The sequence below is a fragment of the Schistocerca gregaria genome, unplaced genomic scaffold, assembly GCF_023897955.1.
Source record: "Schistocerca gregaria isolate iqSchGreg1 unplaced genomic scaffold, iqSchGreg1.2 ptg000553l, whole genome shotgun sequence".
NCBI lineage: Eukaryota > Metazoa > Arthropoda > Insecta > Orthoptera > Acrididae > Schistocerca > Schistocerca gregaria.
In genome coordinates this window covers 1221370-1239070 of record NW_026061947.1, presented here as the reverse complement: position 1 = coordinate 1239070, position 17701 = coordinate 1221370, and positions in this window count along the sequence as shown.

Below are 17701 nucleotides of genomic sequence, written 5' to 3'. Positions count from 1 at the left end.
TCACATCATTTTCAGCAAACTACAGAAGCCTCTAATGGACATAACAACGTCGTCACCTCCTTCACTAGTGAAAGATCTTAGTAGCTATTGAGTCAAGAGTAGGTGGCCAATTAATAATTTGTTGTTCAAAGCTAACTTCAGTGTATATGGGAATACTCAGTGGACATCTTTAACCATCATATTTTACTGTCTAAGATATGTCAACTTCCCAGACTATAAGTATAAGCAGAGCTTGGTCTTTACCAATCCGAGATTGTTTAGAATAGGTATCAAGGGAATCAGATCCACTGGGCATTTACAGCAACCTGCTTTAAACAATATGAGCAGGCAATAGACACAGACACAGAGTTTGAAATATCTCTGTGAAGCGGTTACCTTCATCATCAGCAAACTTATGTTGTGTGCTGCGGTATGCGGAGGCACTAATAGCAACACAGTAAAACACAGAAGAAGCTTATAAGTTGATGTAATCATCCAGTAAGAAGCAGTAAAATTCAAGTTTTAGTAATCGATTATTGACTTATTATCCGGCTTTGGTGCCTCAGACATGTCCGACGACCTTAAGATTTGGCATGAAACGAAGTCTGGAAGACACGTTACACGAGAGAATTGGAAAAGTGTTCATGTGTTGTAAAAACCTAAGAAATCGTCCCGTTTTCGTCAATTGCCGTCGAATCGACGTAATGACAGATCGTCACATTGGATGCTTTTCTGTATAAAACAGTTACATTTATCGTCTGGAAACTTATGTCGCGGGCTGCGGCATGCGGAGGCACTAATAGCAACACCAGAGAACACAGAAGAAGCTTCTAAGTTATTGGTTCAAATGGCTCTGAGCACTATGGGACTTAACATCTGTTGTCATCAGTCCCCTAGAGCGTAGAACTCCTTAAACCTAACTAACCTAAGGACATCAAACACATCCGTGCCCGAGGCAGGATTCCAACCTGCGAGCATAGCAGCCCCGCGGTTCCGGACTGAGTGCCAGAACTTCTAGACCACCGCGGCCGGCTCTAAGTTTATGTAATCTGCCAGTAAGAAGCAGTACAATTCAAGTTTTACTATCGATTATGGACATACTAGCCGCCTTTGGCGCCAGGGATGTGACTGACGACGTTACGATTTTGCATGAAACGAGGTCTGGGAACCACGTTACACGAGAATATGTGAAAACTGATCATATGTAGTAAAAACTTAAGAAATCCGCCCGTTTTCGGCATCTGCTATCGGATCGACGAAATACCAGATCGCCACAATGGCCGCTTTTCTCTCTGAAACGATAAAATTTATCGTCTGCAAACTTACGTCGCTTGCTGCGGTATGCGGAAGCACTAATTACAACATAGCAGAACACAGAAGAAGCTTGTAAGTTGATGTAATCGACCAGTAAGGAACAGTACAATTCAAGTTTAGTTATCGATTATTGACTTTTTAGCCGGCTTTGGTGCCTTGGACATGAGCTACGACCTTACGATTTGGCATGAAGGGAGGTCTAGCAGCCACGTTGAACGGGAGAATGTGAAAAGTGTTAAAATGTAGTTAAAACCTAAGAAACCCGCCCGTTTTCGTCATTTACTATCAAATCGACTTAATGCCAGATCGTCCCATTCGCCGCTCTTCTCTCTGAAACGGTTACATTTATCGTGTGCTACGATATGCGGAGACACTAAAAGCACCATAGTAGAACACAGAAGAAGCTTTTAATTTGACATAACAGCCAGTAATAAGCAGTATAATTTAAGATTTAGTTATCGATTATTGACTTTTCAGCCGGCGTTGGTGACTTGGACATGAGCTAGGACCTAAAGATTTTGCATGCAGGGAGGACTATCAGCCACGTTGCACGGGAGAATGTGAAAAGTGTACATATGTAGTAAAAACCTAACAAATCCGCCCGTTTTCGTCATTTGCTATCAAATCGACTTAATGTCAGATCGTCACATTGGCCGCTCTTCTCTCTGAAACGGTTACATTTATCGTGGGCAAAGCTATGTCGCGTGCTCTGATATGTGGAGATACTAAACGTACTATAATTGAACACAGAAGAAGATTCTAAGTTGATTTAATAGATAGTAAGAAGCAGTACAATTCATGTTTAGTTATCGTTGTTGATTTTTTAGCCGGCTTTGATGCCTTGGACATGAGCTAGGACCTTAAGATTTTGCATGCTGGGAGGACCAGCAGCCACGTTGCACGGGAGGATGTGAAAAGTGTTCATATGTAGTAAAAACCTAAGAAGTCCGCCAGATTTCGTCATTAGCTATGGAATCAACTTAATGTCAGATCGTCACATTGGCCGCTCTTCTCTCTGAAACGGTTACATTTATCGTTTGCAAAGCTATATCGCGTGCTGCGATGTGCTGAGACATTAAAAGCACCATAGTAGAACACAGAAGAAGCTTCTAAGTTGTTGTAATATCCAGTAAGAAGCAGTACAATTCTAGTTTTAGATATAGATTTTGACTTTTTAGCAAGCTTTGGTGTCTTGGACATGAGCTTGGACCTTAAGATTTTGCACGATTGGTGGTCTAGCCCCAACGGTGCAGGAGAGGATGTGAAAATTGTTGATATGTAGTAAAAACCTAAGACTTCCAGCAGTTTTCGTCATTTGCTTTCGAACCGACTCAATGTCAGATCGTCAAATTGGCCGCTCTTCTCTCTGAAACGGTACATTTATCGTGTGAAAAGCAATGTCGCGTGCTGCGGAATGCGGAGAAACTAAAGGCCCCTTAGTAGAACGCAGAAGAAGCTTCTATGTTGATGTAATGGACAGTAAGAAGCAGTTCAATTCAAGTTTAGTTATCGATTTTTGGCTGTTTAGCCGGCTTTGGTGCATTGGACATGAGCTAGGAACTTAAGATTTTGCATGCAGGGAGGAGTAGCATCCACGTTGCACAGGAGTATATGAAAAGTGTTCATATGTAGTAACAACCTAAGAAAACCGCCCGTTTTCGTCATTTGCTATCGAATCGACTTAATGTCAGGTGGTCACATTGGCCGCTGTTCTCTCTGAAACGGTTGTATTTATTGTGTGCAAAGCTATGGCGGGTGCTGCGGAATGCGGAGACACTGAAAGCACTATAGTAGAGCACAGAAGAAACTTCTAAGTTGATGTAATAGCCAGTAAGAAACATTACAATTCAAGTTTAGTTCTCGATTTTTGACTTTTTAGCCGGATTTGGTGCGTTGGAGATGAGCTAGGACCTTAAGATTTAGCATGAAGAGAGGACTTGCACCAACGTTGCACGGCAGGAAGTGAAAAGTGCTCATATGTAGTTAAAAGCTAACAAATCCGCCCGTTTTCGTCATTTTCCATTGAATCAACTTAAATATCAGATCGTAATATTGTACGCTCTTCTCTCTGAAACGGTTACATTTATCGTGTGCAAAGCGATGTCGCGTGCTGCGGAATGCGGAGATACTAAAAGCACCATAGTTGAACACAGAAGAAGCTTCTAAGTATGTAATAGCCAGTATGAAGCCGTACAATTCTAGTTTAGATATCGATTTTTTCTTTTTAGCCAGCTTTTTTTGCCTTGGACATGAGCTAGGACCTTACGATTTTGCATGAGGGGAAGACTAGCAGCCACGTTGTACGGGAAATGGTGAAAACTTTTCATTTGTAGTATAAACCTAAGAAATCCGCCCGTTTTCGTCATTTGCTATCGAATCGACTTTTTGTCAGATCATCACATTGGCAGTTATTGTCTTTGAAACGGTTACATTTATCGTGTGCAAAGCTATGTCGCGTGCTGCGGAATGCGGAGACATTAAAAGTCCCTCAGTAGAACACAGAAAAAGCTTCTAAGTTGATGTAATAGCCAGTAAGAAGCAGTACATTTCAAGTTTAGTTATCGATTTTTGGCATTTTAGCCGGCTTCGGTGCCTTGGACATGAGCTAGGACCTTAAGATTTTGCAAGAAGGGAGGACTAGCAGCCACGTTGCACGGGGGAATGTGAATAGTGTTCATATGTAGTACCAACCTATGAAATCCGGCCGTTTTCTTCATTTGCTATCGAATGGACTTAATGTCAGATGGTATCATTTGGCGCTAATCTCGCTGAAACGGTTACATTTATCTTGTGCGAAGCAATGTCGCGTGCAGCTGAATGCGGAGACACAAAAAGCCCCTCAGTAGAACGCAGAAGAAGCTTCTATGGTGACGTAATGGACAGTAAGAAGCAGTTCAATTCAAGTTTAGTTATCGATTTTTGGCTTTTTAGCCGGCTTTGGTGCCTTGGACATGAGCTAGGAGCTTAAGATTTTGCATGCAGGTAGGACTAGCATCCACGTTGCACGGGAGTGTGTGAAAAGTGTTCATATGTAGTAAAAACCTAAGAAATCCGCCCGTTTTCGTCATTTGCTATCGAATCGACTTTTTGTCAGATCGTCACATTGGTCGCTCTACACTCTGAAACGCTTACATTTATTGTGTGCAAAGCTAGGTCACGTGCTGCGGAATGCGGATACAGTAAAAGCCCCATAGTAGAACACAGAAGAAGCTTCTAAGTTGATGTAATAGCCAGTAAGAAGCAGTACAATTCAAGTTTAGTTATCGATTTTTTGCTCTTTAGCTGGCTTTTACTCCTTGGACGTGAACTAGGACCTTAAGATTTTGCAAGAAGGGTGGACTAGCACAAGCGTTGCACGGGAGAAAGTGAAAAGTGTTCATATGTGGTAAAAACCTAAGAAATCCGCCAGTTTTCGTCATTTGCTGTCGAATCGACTTGATGTCAGATCGTCACATTGGCCGCTCTTCTCTCTCAAACGGTTACATTTATTTTGTGCCAAGCTATGTCGCGTGCTGCGGAATGCGGAGACACTAAAAGCACCATAGCAGAACACAGAAGAAGCTTCTAAGTTGATGTAATAGCCAGTAAGAAACATTACATTTCAAGTTTAGTTATCGAATTTTGACTTTATAACCGCGTTTGGTGCCTTGGAGATGAGCTAGGACCTTAAGATTTTGCAGGAAGGGAGGACTAGGAGCCAAGTTGGGCGGGAGAATGTGAAACGTGTCCATATGTAGTAAAAACCTAAGAAATCTGACCGTCTGCGTCATTTGCTATCGAATCGACTTAATGTCAGATCGTCACATTGCCCGCTCTTCTCCCTGAAACCGTTACATTTATCGTGTGCAAAGCTATGTCGGGAGCTGCGGAATGCGGAGACACTAAAAGCACCATAGTAGAACACAGAAGAACCTTCTAAGTTAATGTAATAGCCAGTAAGAAACATTACAATTCAAGTTTAGTTATCGATTTTGGACGTTTTAGCAGGGTTTGGTGCCTTGGACGTGAGCTAGGACCTTAAGATTTTGCAAGAAGGGAGGACTAGCAGCTACGTTGGCTCCGAGAAAAATAACATAGACGCAAACTTTGAGAAAATTTTTACATTTTTTATCGACTTATACAACATGATAATTGCTTTGCAGTTTTGTGAGATTAAAGATGACTTTGCATTTCGTTTCTTTGATAGCTACACGATTATATCACGACGCTACTAATGTGTGACACAACTTACATTGTGCTTTTATTGTGTATCTGTTTTATATCTGCACAGTTTTTCTGAATTCTTCTGGAAAGGAAAACATGTTTTAGTAGTAACTTTGTGATATAGCTACAATGAGACAGCCTTTCCTGTAGCACAACAATACGCTACAGTACAGTACTTACTTCATCACGGCAATAAGCGTAGTAACTACGATATCTACACGCAAAGCATTTCACTTTTGTTTATCATGAGGTAAGTACATTGACTTATGCAAAACGTAGCTTTCGGAGGACGATAACTACGACACTTCCACAGAGATTATCTTACAACAAGACGCACATTTTAGCGCTACAGTACACGTATTTGAGTGATTAATTTTGTACTTAAAACATATATTTTTAAAGATATTTGAAGTACAATGATACAAAGGTTTTCCGTGATACATTTCATTCCTTTGCTGTAATCTGTAACACCTGAGGATATAATTACATTAATCCTCAGGGGGCTACACGCTTACTTTGTGTACCATGTGTATGGCAAGCTCAAGGAGGCCTAGCTAATATAGTATTTGCTTATACAACTTTACACATCGGTACCATATTTCTCTAGCACATTAATTACACAGCTATCTGATGATTTAACTGAGAGACAAACATATTTTTACTACATCAGTGACAAATGTTTACGTAATTATACGGGTGGATTACTTCACACTTATGAAATTGTATTTTGTCTGTACTTTGTGAACAGTTCATATTTTTTCGGAACCATTGTGACACTATGAGCGCTTTGAATGATATATTTGGTATGGGATCATGATGTTTAAAGTACGTTTGAGGTAGATGACACTTTTGTCGTGAGCAGAGAATTTTTTTTAGGCTTTGAAATTATTGCAGAAAGCTATGACATTTTTGAGATTTGACTGAGGTGTTACAATGTTATTATTACGACGACGATGTGAATTATGCTGCTGAGGTATGTTTAAGCTGATGCTATATGAGTTATTTGGTTATGCTACGTATCTGTTATGATGAAATATTGAAGAAGTGTAGACGAATAAGGTAAGGAATAATGAGTAGTGGTTAGGGACTCTGGTTTGTGAAAAATGTTGTTGGAAACCAGGAATCGTACTTTAAGTGTTATGAAAACTATGTATATGCGTGAATGTATCACTATGCTGTCGAAAATTTTTGAACACTATTATTTTTAAAAGATTTTATTTCTACAGATTTGTAACGCAAATTCTTCATCTGTGAATTTTTTTTATATGAGACTGCCACTGTAGGGGAAACTGGTGTCGTAAATATTTCGATAAGACAGTTAAGTGACCACCTGCACGTAATGTGTCGTGGGCACCCAGCTGCGCGACAACCACCTGACAAAAGAAAGCCATTAGTGTGTGCCTTTCAGAGGCACAGGTAAAAAAAAAGGGAGGCCATTATCTTCGCTATTGACATTCCTTTGTAGAAAGCACCGCAAATACGACACGCTCATTACTGAGAAAGATACTTACATCTGACACCTGATTATAACAAACGTCTTTCTACTAGAGTTGAGAGAATTCTACTAACTTATGAAATGTCACATGACTATTGAATGATATTTTTATGCTTTGTCCATAGTTGCTTATTTCATTTGATATCTGTTTTCCAGCTGTGTTGCATCACTGATTTTATAAAATAAAATTAAATGCATTTGCTAATATGAACACTTTCTGCCAACAAACCTATTAAATAATAATTTTATGATCCATATTATTCGAAAAAGGAGCACTTTGAATAGAAAGAACAATATGAAGGGATTAATCACAGTAACTGAATACAAAATTTTCTTTTCAAGTACACAGTAATATTTTTTTACAATAAGTTTTCGTGGTGCACCACTTTAATTACATAGACTATAAGATGTGAATGGACATTGTCCATATCTGCATTGTTGTCTTTAGTGTACATTTTTTTCTGCTTGAGCTTTGTCATGTTTAGGTATAAGTTATAGCATTTTCTGCGGCTGTTTGCCATTCATAGTGCTACTGAATGTCACTTTGTGTTACTAGGTTAAGCCAATTTTATTACTGATTTATTTTTCTTGTTTGGTGCGCATTGCCTTATATAGTTGTAATATTGCTGCCTTTTTTGGCAATTTCCATTTTTTTATCATTGCTGTTCGTGTAAATTGTTTTGTGCTGCTGCATTGCCTCGTCCCTTAGTTAAGCATCTGAGCTCAGTAGGTTGAAGTTAGCTTAAGAGGGGGTAGACTTTATAAGAAACTAACTATGATGAATTGGAAGAAAAGCATTGAGAAGCTATAAGAAAATGGTTTGGCCAAAAAAGTAGTGTACAGTGGAGAAAAACTATTTTTGAAAGAGGATGTGAACAGAAAACAGAAAGCATGCTTGGATAGGATTTTTTTTGGCTGGAGCAAATGTTGAAATAAGAGGGACGATCTATGGACTGAAGTTTTGGGTTGCACTGCAATACCAAATGTTACATTGAAAAAAAACCCTGTCCTTTCCTTTTGTGTTATCCCACTATGTGTTTGTGTACCCTTGTGTATTTGTTTTCTTCCTGTCTCTATGTACTGTTTCATAGAATTTTTTCTCTTCTAATACTAAGCTACATTCACTATGATGAGGAATACCGTTATCCTCAAATATAATTTGCATTAATAACATGTTATTTAGTTCGTAAAGATGTTTACACATTATTTATTCTGTTTTATTCTAATGCTCATGTGTGAAGTTGATGTTTCAAAAGTTATTCTGATCTTTTATGTATGTACTTATGTCATAATTTTTGTAACTCTGATGTGCATGTTTATTTCTATTCTTTTGTAATGTCTGTTTTACTACAAATGTTATCTGTATTATTACGTTTTAATGATGTATTTTGTACCTTTGTTATTGTATTCTTATGTTATAAAATTGTAATTGACACCAGTTCATCAAATTAAGTAACTTGTAAGTTACATTTCACTGCACACGTTTCTGTTGGCCATAGTATACAGACAATATGTGAGAAGCAGGGACTGATAGTGTTTGCACGTGTGTTAATGATTCAGCAAGGGACTGGTTAACAGCATTGTTGGTTCTAAGGAAAATTGGTTGATGGATTTGCTATATTCTCCGCAAGACTCTTCGATGGTGATTGTGCACCTGCACAGTCGCAACAGTTGCCTGCTAGCCATCTCTACAAGGACTACAGTGGGTCTACACCGTTGATGACTCACCAATACCATTATCTGTACAAGGACTGCAGTGGGTCTGCACCTCTGGTGGCCCACCAATACCATAATCTCTACTAGGACTATAGTAGGTCTGCTCTGTGATGACCAACCTTCCAATATTCTTCAAAACTTCGACTGACTCTGCTGTGGGTTTGCTCCGTTGTGGCCCATTACCTGTCAGCATGTCTTTCCGTTGGAAGGACACCACTACTTCTTGAAGACTGCATGGAAATACACTACTTGCATGTGCATTTTCTTTTACTGCTCCGACTTTGAGAAAAAAAAAATTCTGCAATTTTACTGTGATGAATGATCAGGACTGTCATTATGGACAGTGAGAAAATTTTAGCTTTTGACCAATATTGTAGTGATAAGTGTGTGCATTTCATTTCTTTGTTATTGTAATTATGAAAATTTTTTTTCAAATCTGTATTGGCCACTGCCCAAAATAATTTGTAAAATTTTTTGTGGTGAGCATGGGGGCTATGTAAGTAGGCTGTTTAGATTTTTTTATTGGTAACGCCACATAGCGCTCTGTATGAAAAATCACTGGCTGTGCTGTGTGCAGTCAGTGGCAGGTTGGCATTGTTGTAATACTCGCCATTGTAGTGTTGGGCGGCTGGATGTTAACAGCGCGTAGCGTTGTGCAGTTGGAGGTGAGCCGCCAGCAGTGGTGGATGTGCGGAGAGAGATGGCGGAGTTTTGAAATTTGTAAGAATTGGTGTCATGAACTGATATATATATATAATGACTCTTAAGGTAAATACATTGTTTGTTCTCAATTAAAATCTTCATTTGCTAACTATGCCTGCCTATCAGTAGTTAGTGACTTCCGTAGTTTGAATCTTTTATTTAGCTGGCAGTAGTGGTGCTCGCTGTATTGCAGTAGTTCGAGTAACGAAGATTTTTGGTGAGGTAAGTGATTTGTGAAAGGTATAGGTTAATGTTAGTCAGGGCCATTCTTTTGTAGGGATTATTGAAAGTCAGATTGCGTTGCGTTAAAAAATATTGTGTGTCAGTTTAAGCACAGTCTTGTATAATTGTTCCTAGGGGACGTTTCAACTCTAATTACATTTCTCCTCTTACGACATAGGATACTCAGTGACACACAGCCGTCTCCATTTTGGTCATATTCTCCCTGCACCGAATACCACTAATCCATTTTCTATACTCCCGCAACCTCAGGAAATCTCTTGCAGTCGCGTTTCTTTTGACACTCGCGGAGTCACAAACAGGGCGCGCAAAATCTCGGACACCCCTGTATGATGTCAATTGGCGGAAACACCGGCCAGTGCCCCTCGCGGCAGGTAGTCCCTAAGAAAGGGACAACCAGTCTGCCACCCTACTCCAGGCTGCTCAGCGAGCTTTTAGCAGCTCACTGCAACATTCAGTCTTTACCTGCACATTACGAAGAACTTAGCCTCCTCTTCAACCAACTAAACTACCACGTAATCCTCTTATCCGAAACGTGGTTGAAACCACACGTATCCTCTGCATCTATCCATCTCCCAGGGTACAAATTTCTTAGGGCAGACAGATCAAAAAAGCGAGGTGGCGGGGTCGGCGCAAATATACGAACAGATCTCAAAGCGAAAGTTTTAAGTACGTCAAATCCTGCTGAAGAAAAAGAGGCTGAATTCATGTTCATTGAGATAAATATACAAAATCGGAGATTCTTGACTGGCGTCGTGTACAATGCGCCAAAAGTAAGCTCAATGAGTTCCTTCCAGTCGGAATTACATTCACTTCAGTGTCAATACGAACATGTCATCGTAATGGGTGATTTGAACATAGACCTGCTAAGAGACACTTCCTCCGCAATAAACCTAAGAAGATTGTTTAGTTGCAATAGCATGAACATTCTTCCATTACAACCTACACACCATATGGCGCACAGTCATACTCTTATAGACGTGATCGCAACGAAACAGACAAAGTAAGAGATGTTGGTCAATCAGCAGCCCCTGGCCTCTCAGCACATTATGTAATATTCCTGGCCTACTCTGTGCAGCCCCCAAGGATCAAATCGCGTTACATAACTTGTAGGAACATGAAACGTATTGACCTTGACGCTCTAACAGCCGATTGCTCAGAAATCTCATGGCATCAAATAATCAGAGAACCTACAAGCGACGGCAAAATTAATGAACTTGGTGATAAACTCACTGCCCTCTTTGACAAACATGCACCTGTGCGCACAGTCCGTGTAAGAAAATCTCCTGCTCCATCGCTGACAGCTGAATTACGTCAAAGGATGACTAATAGGGATGCTGCCCACAGGCGTTTCAAGGCAGATCCGAAAACCGAGAGTTTCGAAGAATATAGAAAGCTACGGAACAGAGTGAAACAATGCATTCGCAATGCCAAAATCAGGCACGCTCGCTCCCTTGTATGCAGCGATCTGACACCCACGACTCTATGGAAGAATGTCCGTAGCTTGGGGGTCGGAAAGGCAAAATCGGAAACTACTTTTCATGTGTCAGCTAACGAATTAAATGAATTCTTCTCTGCACCTCTGATTACCAGCACGGCTGATAATTACCGTCCACAAGAATCCCCAAACAGGATAACTAACAACGATACCTTCCATCTAAAACATGTAACAACAAATACGGCAAGAAAAGCAATAATGAGAATCTCTTCTGATGCAATAGGCAACGACATTATCGGTATAACCATGATTAAGAATGTTGCCGATATCTTAGTACCTGTCTTAACTGACATATTTAATTTTTCCCTCGTGAACGGAATATACCCCACTGCATGGAAAAGAAGCATAATTCGACCCATCCCTAAGATCGAAAACCCGCAACTGCCTAGTGATTACCGACCAATTAGCATACAGCCAGCTGTTTCCAAAGCCCTTGAATATATTGTTCATGACCAAATCACTGAACACTTGCATGAATTCAGTCTATATGACAAATTTCAATCTGGTTTCCATAAACATCACAGCACAAACACTGCTCTAATTAAAGTAACTGATGACCTGAAATATGCCATCGACAATCGAAAGGCAACAATATTGACGGTACTGGACTTTAGCAAAGCTTTTGACATTGTTAACTTTGACATATTACTCAGAAAAATGCAACAGCTTAATTTCTCTGATAGTGCAATGAGATGGTTTGAAAGCTACTTAAAAGACAGACAGCAATGTGTTGTCTGCGCAAATGAAAAATCTTCCTTGAAACATATTTCTTCGGGAGTGCCACAAGGATCAGTCTTAGGACCACTGTTGTTTTCTTTATATGTCAACGATATTTCGTCGGTTTTGTCCTCCTGTAAACATATGCCGACGACCTCCAGCTCTACCTAAGCGTCAGACCTGAAGACGTAAACACTGCAATCGCTCTGATGAATGATGATCTGTCTTCAGTAGTGACATGGGCGAAAAACCAGGGGCTTAAATTAAACGCAAAAAAGACGCAAGTAATCTTAATAGCCCATCAGAAATTAATAAGTTCAGATTTCCGCGAACGGCTACCTCCTATTCTGCTCGAAGGTACTCCAATACCATATCAGAAAACAGTGAAGAACTTGGGTGTAACTTTGGACGAGCATCTCAACTGGGCGGAGAATACAGTCGCAGTGTGCCGAAAGACGTCTGCTTGTCTCTATGCTCTCAAAAAGTTTCGGAACATATTCCCACAGAACTTGAAACGCCAGCTCGTGCAAGCACTCGTTCTACCGAACCTCCACTATTGTGATGTGATTCAACAAGGCATGAGTAGTGAAAACAAAAGACGGCTAGAGCTAACCATGAATGCCTGTGTGCGTTACACCTGCAACATTCGCCGATACGATCATGTTAGTGCTTCATACTCCGAGCTAGGGTGGCTGCCGCCGGACAAACTGCGTGACTACCACACTATATGTCTACTTCACCGACTCCTCGTCGCGCAAGCACCCCAGTACCTAGCTTCAGAGATTAAAAACGTGTAATGCCATCATAATCGAAACACGAGGTCGCTCTTATCTGGTATCCTAGCTGTGCCCACTCACAAAACAAAAACTTTTGCAAACTCCTTCTCAGTTGCCGCTGTCCGCCTCTGGAACAAACTGCCCCTTACCTTGAGGAAAATTCAATCTCCTGTTGATTTTAAGAAGAAGTTGAAGCATTTCCTACTATCATCCGCATAAAATTCTCCACAAAATTAATGTGCAAGGCCAATCCTCTCATATGTCAAATAGCAAAGCTAGCGTCTCCTATCTTGCTTCTGAGATGCCTTCTTCTTCATCTATCTCTATTAGCCACGCAGTCTTATTTTCCTTTATATTTTCCTTAATTATGTTTCATCATGTCCCTCTATTCTTCTCCTCCCTTCACCATGATTTCCCCCCACACTCCCTGCTGCCAGCACTCCTATCTGAAATCTTTCTCTTCAATAATGTATTTTTGGAGGTGTACCTTTCTAATTGTTTATCTCACTTTTTGTATTAGATGTAGTTTAACATGCCTACTACAACATATGACTGTAAAATAAGTAGAATGCCTGGTTAGATGTAAGAGAGGGACTGATGGCCCTAATCTTGTCAGGTTAAATAAATAAATAAATAAATAAATAAATTTGCTATCGAATCGACTTAAAGTCAGATAGTCACATTGGCCGCTCTTCGCTCTGAAACGGTTACATTTATCTTGTGCAAAGCTATGTCGCGAACTGCGAAATGCGGAGACACTAAAAGAACCATAGTAGAACAGAGAAGAAGCTTCTAAGTTGAAGTAATAGCCAGTATAAAGCAGTACAATTAAAGTTTAGTTTTCGATTTTTGACTTTTTAGCCGGCTTCGGTGCCTTGGACATGAGCTAGGACCTTACGATTTTGCATGAAGGGAGGACTAGCAGCCACGTTGCACAGCAGAATGTGAAAAGTGTTCATATGTAGGAAAAACCTGAGAAATCTGCCCGTTTTCGTCATTTGCTATCGAATCGACTTAATGTCAGATCGTCAAAATGGCCGCTTTTCTCTCTGAAACAGTTACAATTATCGTGTGCAAATCTTTGTCGCGTGCTTCGGAATGCGGAGACACTAAAAGCACCATACTAGAACACAGAAGAAGCTTCTAAGTTGATGTAATAGCCAGTAAGAAGCAGTACCATTCAAGTTTACTTACCGATATTTGACTTTTTAGCCGGCTTTGGTGCGTTGGACTTGAGCAAGGGCCTTAAGATTTTGCATGAAGGGAGGACTAGCAGCCACGTTGCACGGGAGAATCTGAAAAGAGTTCAGATGTAGTAAAAACCTAAGAAATCAGCCCGTTATCGTCATTTGCTATCGAGTCGACTTAATGTCAGATCGTCACATTGACCGCTCTTCTCTCTGAAACGGTTACATTTAACGTGTGCAAAGTTATGTCGCGTGCTGCGAAATGCGGAGACAGTAAAAGCACCATAGTAGAACACAGAAGAATCTTCTAAGTTAATGTAATAGACAGTAAGAAGCAGTACAATTCAAGTTTAAGTTACAGGTTATAGAATATTTAGCCAGGTTCGGTGCCTTGGACATGAGCTAGGACCTTAAGATATTGCATAAACGGAGGACTAGCGAACCCCGTTGCACGGGAGTATTTGAAAGGTGTGCATATGTAGTAATAACCTAAGAAATCAGCCCGTTTTCGTCATTTGCTATCTATTCTGCTTCATGTTAGATGGTCACATTGGACCCTAATCTCTGAAACGGTCGCGTGCTGCGGAATGCGGAGACACTAAATTCACAAAAGTAGAACACAAATGAAGCTTCTAAGTTGATGTAACAGTCAGTAAGAAGCAGTACAATTCAAGGTTAGTTATCGATTATTGACTTTTTAGTTTGCTTTGGTGCCTTGGACATGAGCTAGGATCTTAAGATTTTGCATGAGGGAGGACTAGCACCAACGTTGCACGGGAGAATGTGAAAAGTGTTCATATGTAGTAAAATCCTAAGAAATCCGCCCGTTTGCGTCATCTGCTATCGAATCGACTTAATGTCAGATCGTCACATTGGCTGCCCTTCTCTCTGAAATGGTTACATTTATCTTTGCAAAGATATGTCGCGTGCTGCGATATGCGGAGACACTCAAACCACCATAGTAGAACACAGAAATAGCTTCTAAGTTGATGTAATAACCAGTAAGAAGCATTACCATTCAAGTTTTAGTTATCGATTTTTGACTTTTTAGCCGGCTTTGGTGCCTTGGACATGAGCTAGGACCTTACGATTTTGCATGAAGGGATGACTAGCAGCCACTTTGCACGAGAGAATGTGAAATGTTTTCATATGTTGTAAAAACCTAAGAAATCCGCCCGTTTTCGTCACTTGCTATCGATTCGACTTAATGTCAGACGGCCACGTTGGCCGCTTTTATCTCTGAAACGGTTACATTTATCGTGTGAAATGCTATGTCGCGTGCTGCGGACTGCGGAGACACTAAATGCACAAAAGTAGAACACAGAAGAAGCTTTTATGTTGATGCAATAGCCAGTAAGAAGCAGTACAATTCAAGTTTAGTTATCTATTGTTGACTTTTTAGCGTGGTTTGGTGCCTTGGACATGAGCTACGACCTTACGATTTTGCATGAAGGGAGGACTAGCAGCCACGTTGCACGGGAGAATGTGAAAAGTGTTCATATGTAGTAAAAACCTAAGAAATCCGCCCGTTTTCGTCATTTGCTATCGAATCGACTTAATGTCAGATGGTCACATTGGAGGCTCTTCACTCTGAAACGGTTACATTTATCGTGTGCAAAGCTATGTTGCGTGCTGCGATATGCGGAGACACTAAAAGCACCACAGTAGAACACAGAAGCCGCTTCAATGTTGATGTTATACCCAGTGAGAAGCAGTACAATTCAAGTTTAGTTATCGATTTTTGAATTTTTAGCTGGATTTGGTGCCTTGCACACGAGCTAGGACCTTAAGATATGCATGAAGGGAGGACTAGCAGCCACGTTGCACGGGAGAATGTGCAAAGTGATCGAATGTAGAAAAAACCTAAGAAATCCGCTCGTTTTCGTCATTTGCTATCGAATCGACTTAATGTCAGATCGTCACATTGGCCGTTATTACCAATGAAACGGTTACATTTATCGTTTGCAAAACTATGTGTCGTGCTGCGGAATGCGCAGACACTAAAAGTACCATACTAGAACACAGAAGTAGCTTCTAAGTTGACGTAATAACCATTAAGAAGACGTAAAATAATAGTTTTAGCTATCGTTTATTGACTTTTTGGCCGGCTTTGGTGCCTTGGACATGAGCTAGGACCTTAATAATTTGTATGAAGGGAGGACTAGCAGCCACGTTGAACGGGAGAATGTGAAGAGAGTTCATATGTAGTAAAAACCTAAGAAATCCCCCCGTTTTCGTCATTTGGTATCGATTCGACTTTATATCAGATCGTCACATTGGCCGTTCTTCTCTCTGAAACGGTTACATTTATCGTGTGCAAAGCTATGTTGCGTGCTGCGATATGCGGAGACACTAAAAGCACCATAGTAGAACACAGAAAAAAGCTTCTAATTTGAAGCAACAGCCAGTAAGAAGCAGTAGAACTAAAATTTAGTTATCGATTTTTGAATTATTAGCCGGCTTTGGTGCCTTGGACATGAGGTAGGACCTTAAGAATTTGCATGAAGGGTGGCCTAGCAGCCACGTTGCACGGGAGAATGTGAAATGTGTTCAAATGTAGTTAAAATCTAAGAAATCCGCTAGTTTTCGTCATTTGCTGTTGAATTGACTTAATATCAAATCGTCACATTGGCTGCTCTTCTCTATGAAATGTTTACATTTATCTATGCAAAGCTATGTCGCGTGCTGCGATATGCGGATACACTAAAAGCGCCGCAGTAGAACACAGATGAAACTTCTAAGTTGATGTAATAGCCAGTAAGAAGCAGTACAATTCAAGTTTAGTTATCGATTTTTTACATTTTAGACAGCTTTGGTGCCTTGGACATGAGCTAGGACCTTACGATTTTGCATGAAGGGAGGACTAGCAGCCACCTTCCACGGAAGAATGTGAAAAGTGTTCATATGTACCAAAAACCTGAGAAATTTGTCCGTTTTCGCCATTTGCTATCGAATTGACTTATTGTCAGATCGTCACATTGGCCGCTCTTCTCTCTGAAACGTTTACATTTATGGTGTGCAAAGCTACGTCACGTGCTGCGATATGCGGAGACACTAAAAGTCCCATAGTAGAACACAGAAGTAGCTTCTAAGTTGATGTAAAAAACACTAAGAGGCATAACAATTCAAGTTTTAGTTATCGATTTTTGACTTTTTAGACGGCTTTGGTGCCCTGGACTGACCTAGGGCCTTAAGATTTTCCATGAAGGGAGGACTAGCAGCCACGTTGCACGGGAGAATGTGAAAAGTGTTCATATGTTGTAAAAACCTAAGTAATCCCCCCGTTTTCGTCATTTGCTATCGATTCGACTTCATATCAGATCGTCACATTGGCCGCTCTTCACTCTGAAACAGTTACATTTATCGTGTGGAAAGCTATGTTGCGTGCTGCGAAATTTGGAGACACTAAAAGCACCATAGTAGAACACAAAAGCAGCTTCTAAGTTGATCTAATAACCAGTAAGAAGCAATACAATACAAGTTTTAGTTATCGATTGTTTACTTTATAGGCGGCTTTGGTGCCTTGGACATGAGCTAGGACCTTACGATCTTGCATGAAGGGAAGACTAGCAGCCACCTTGCACGGAAGAATGTTAAAAGTGTTCATATGTAGCAATAACCTGAGAAATTCGTCCGTTTTCGTCATTTGCTATAGAATTCATTTATTGTCAGATCGTCACATTGGCCGCTCTTCTCTCTGAAACGGTTACATTTATGGTGTGCAAAGCTATGTCGCGTGCTGCGATATGCGGAGACACTAAAAGCACCACAGTAGAACACAGAAGAAGCTTCTAAGTTGAAGTAATAGCCAGTAAACAGCAGTACAATTCAAGTTTACTTATCGATTTTTGACATGTTAGACGGCTTTGGTGCC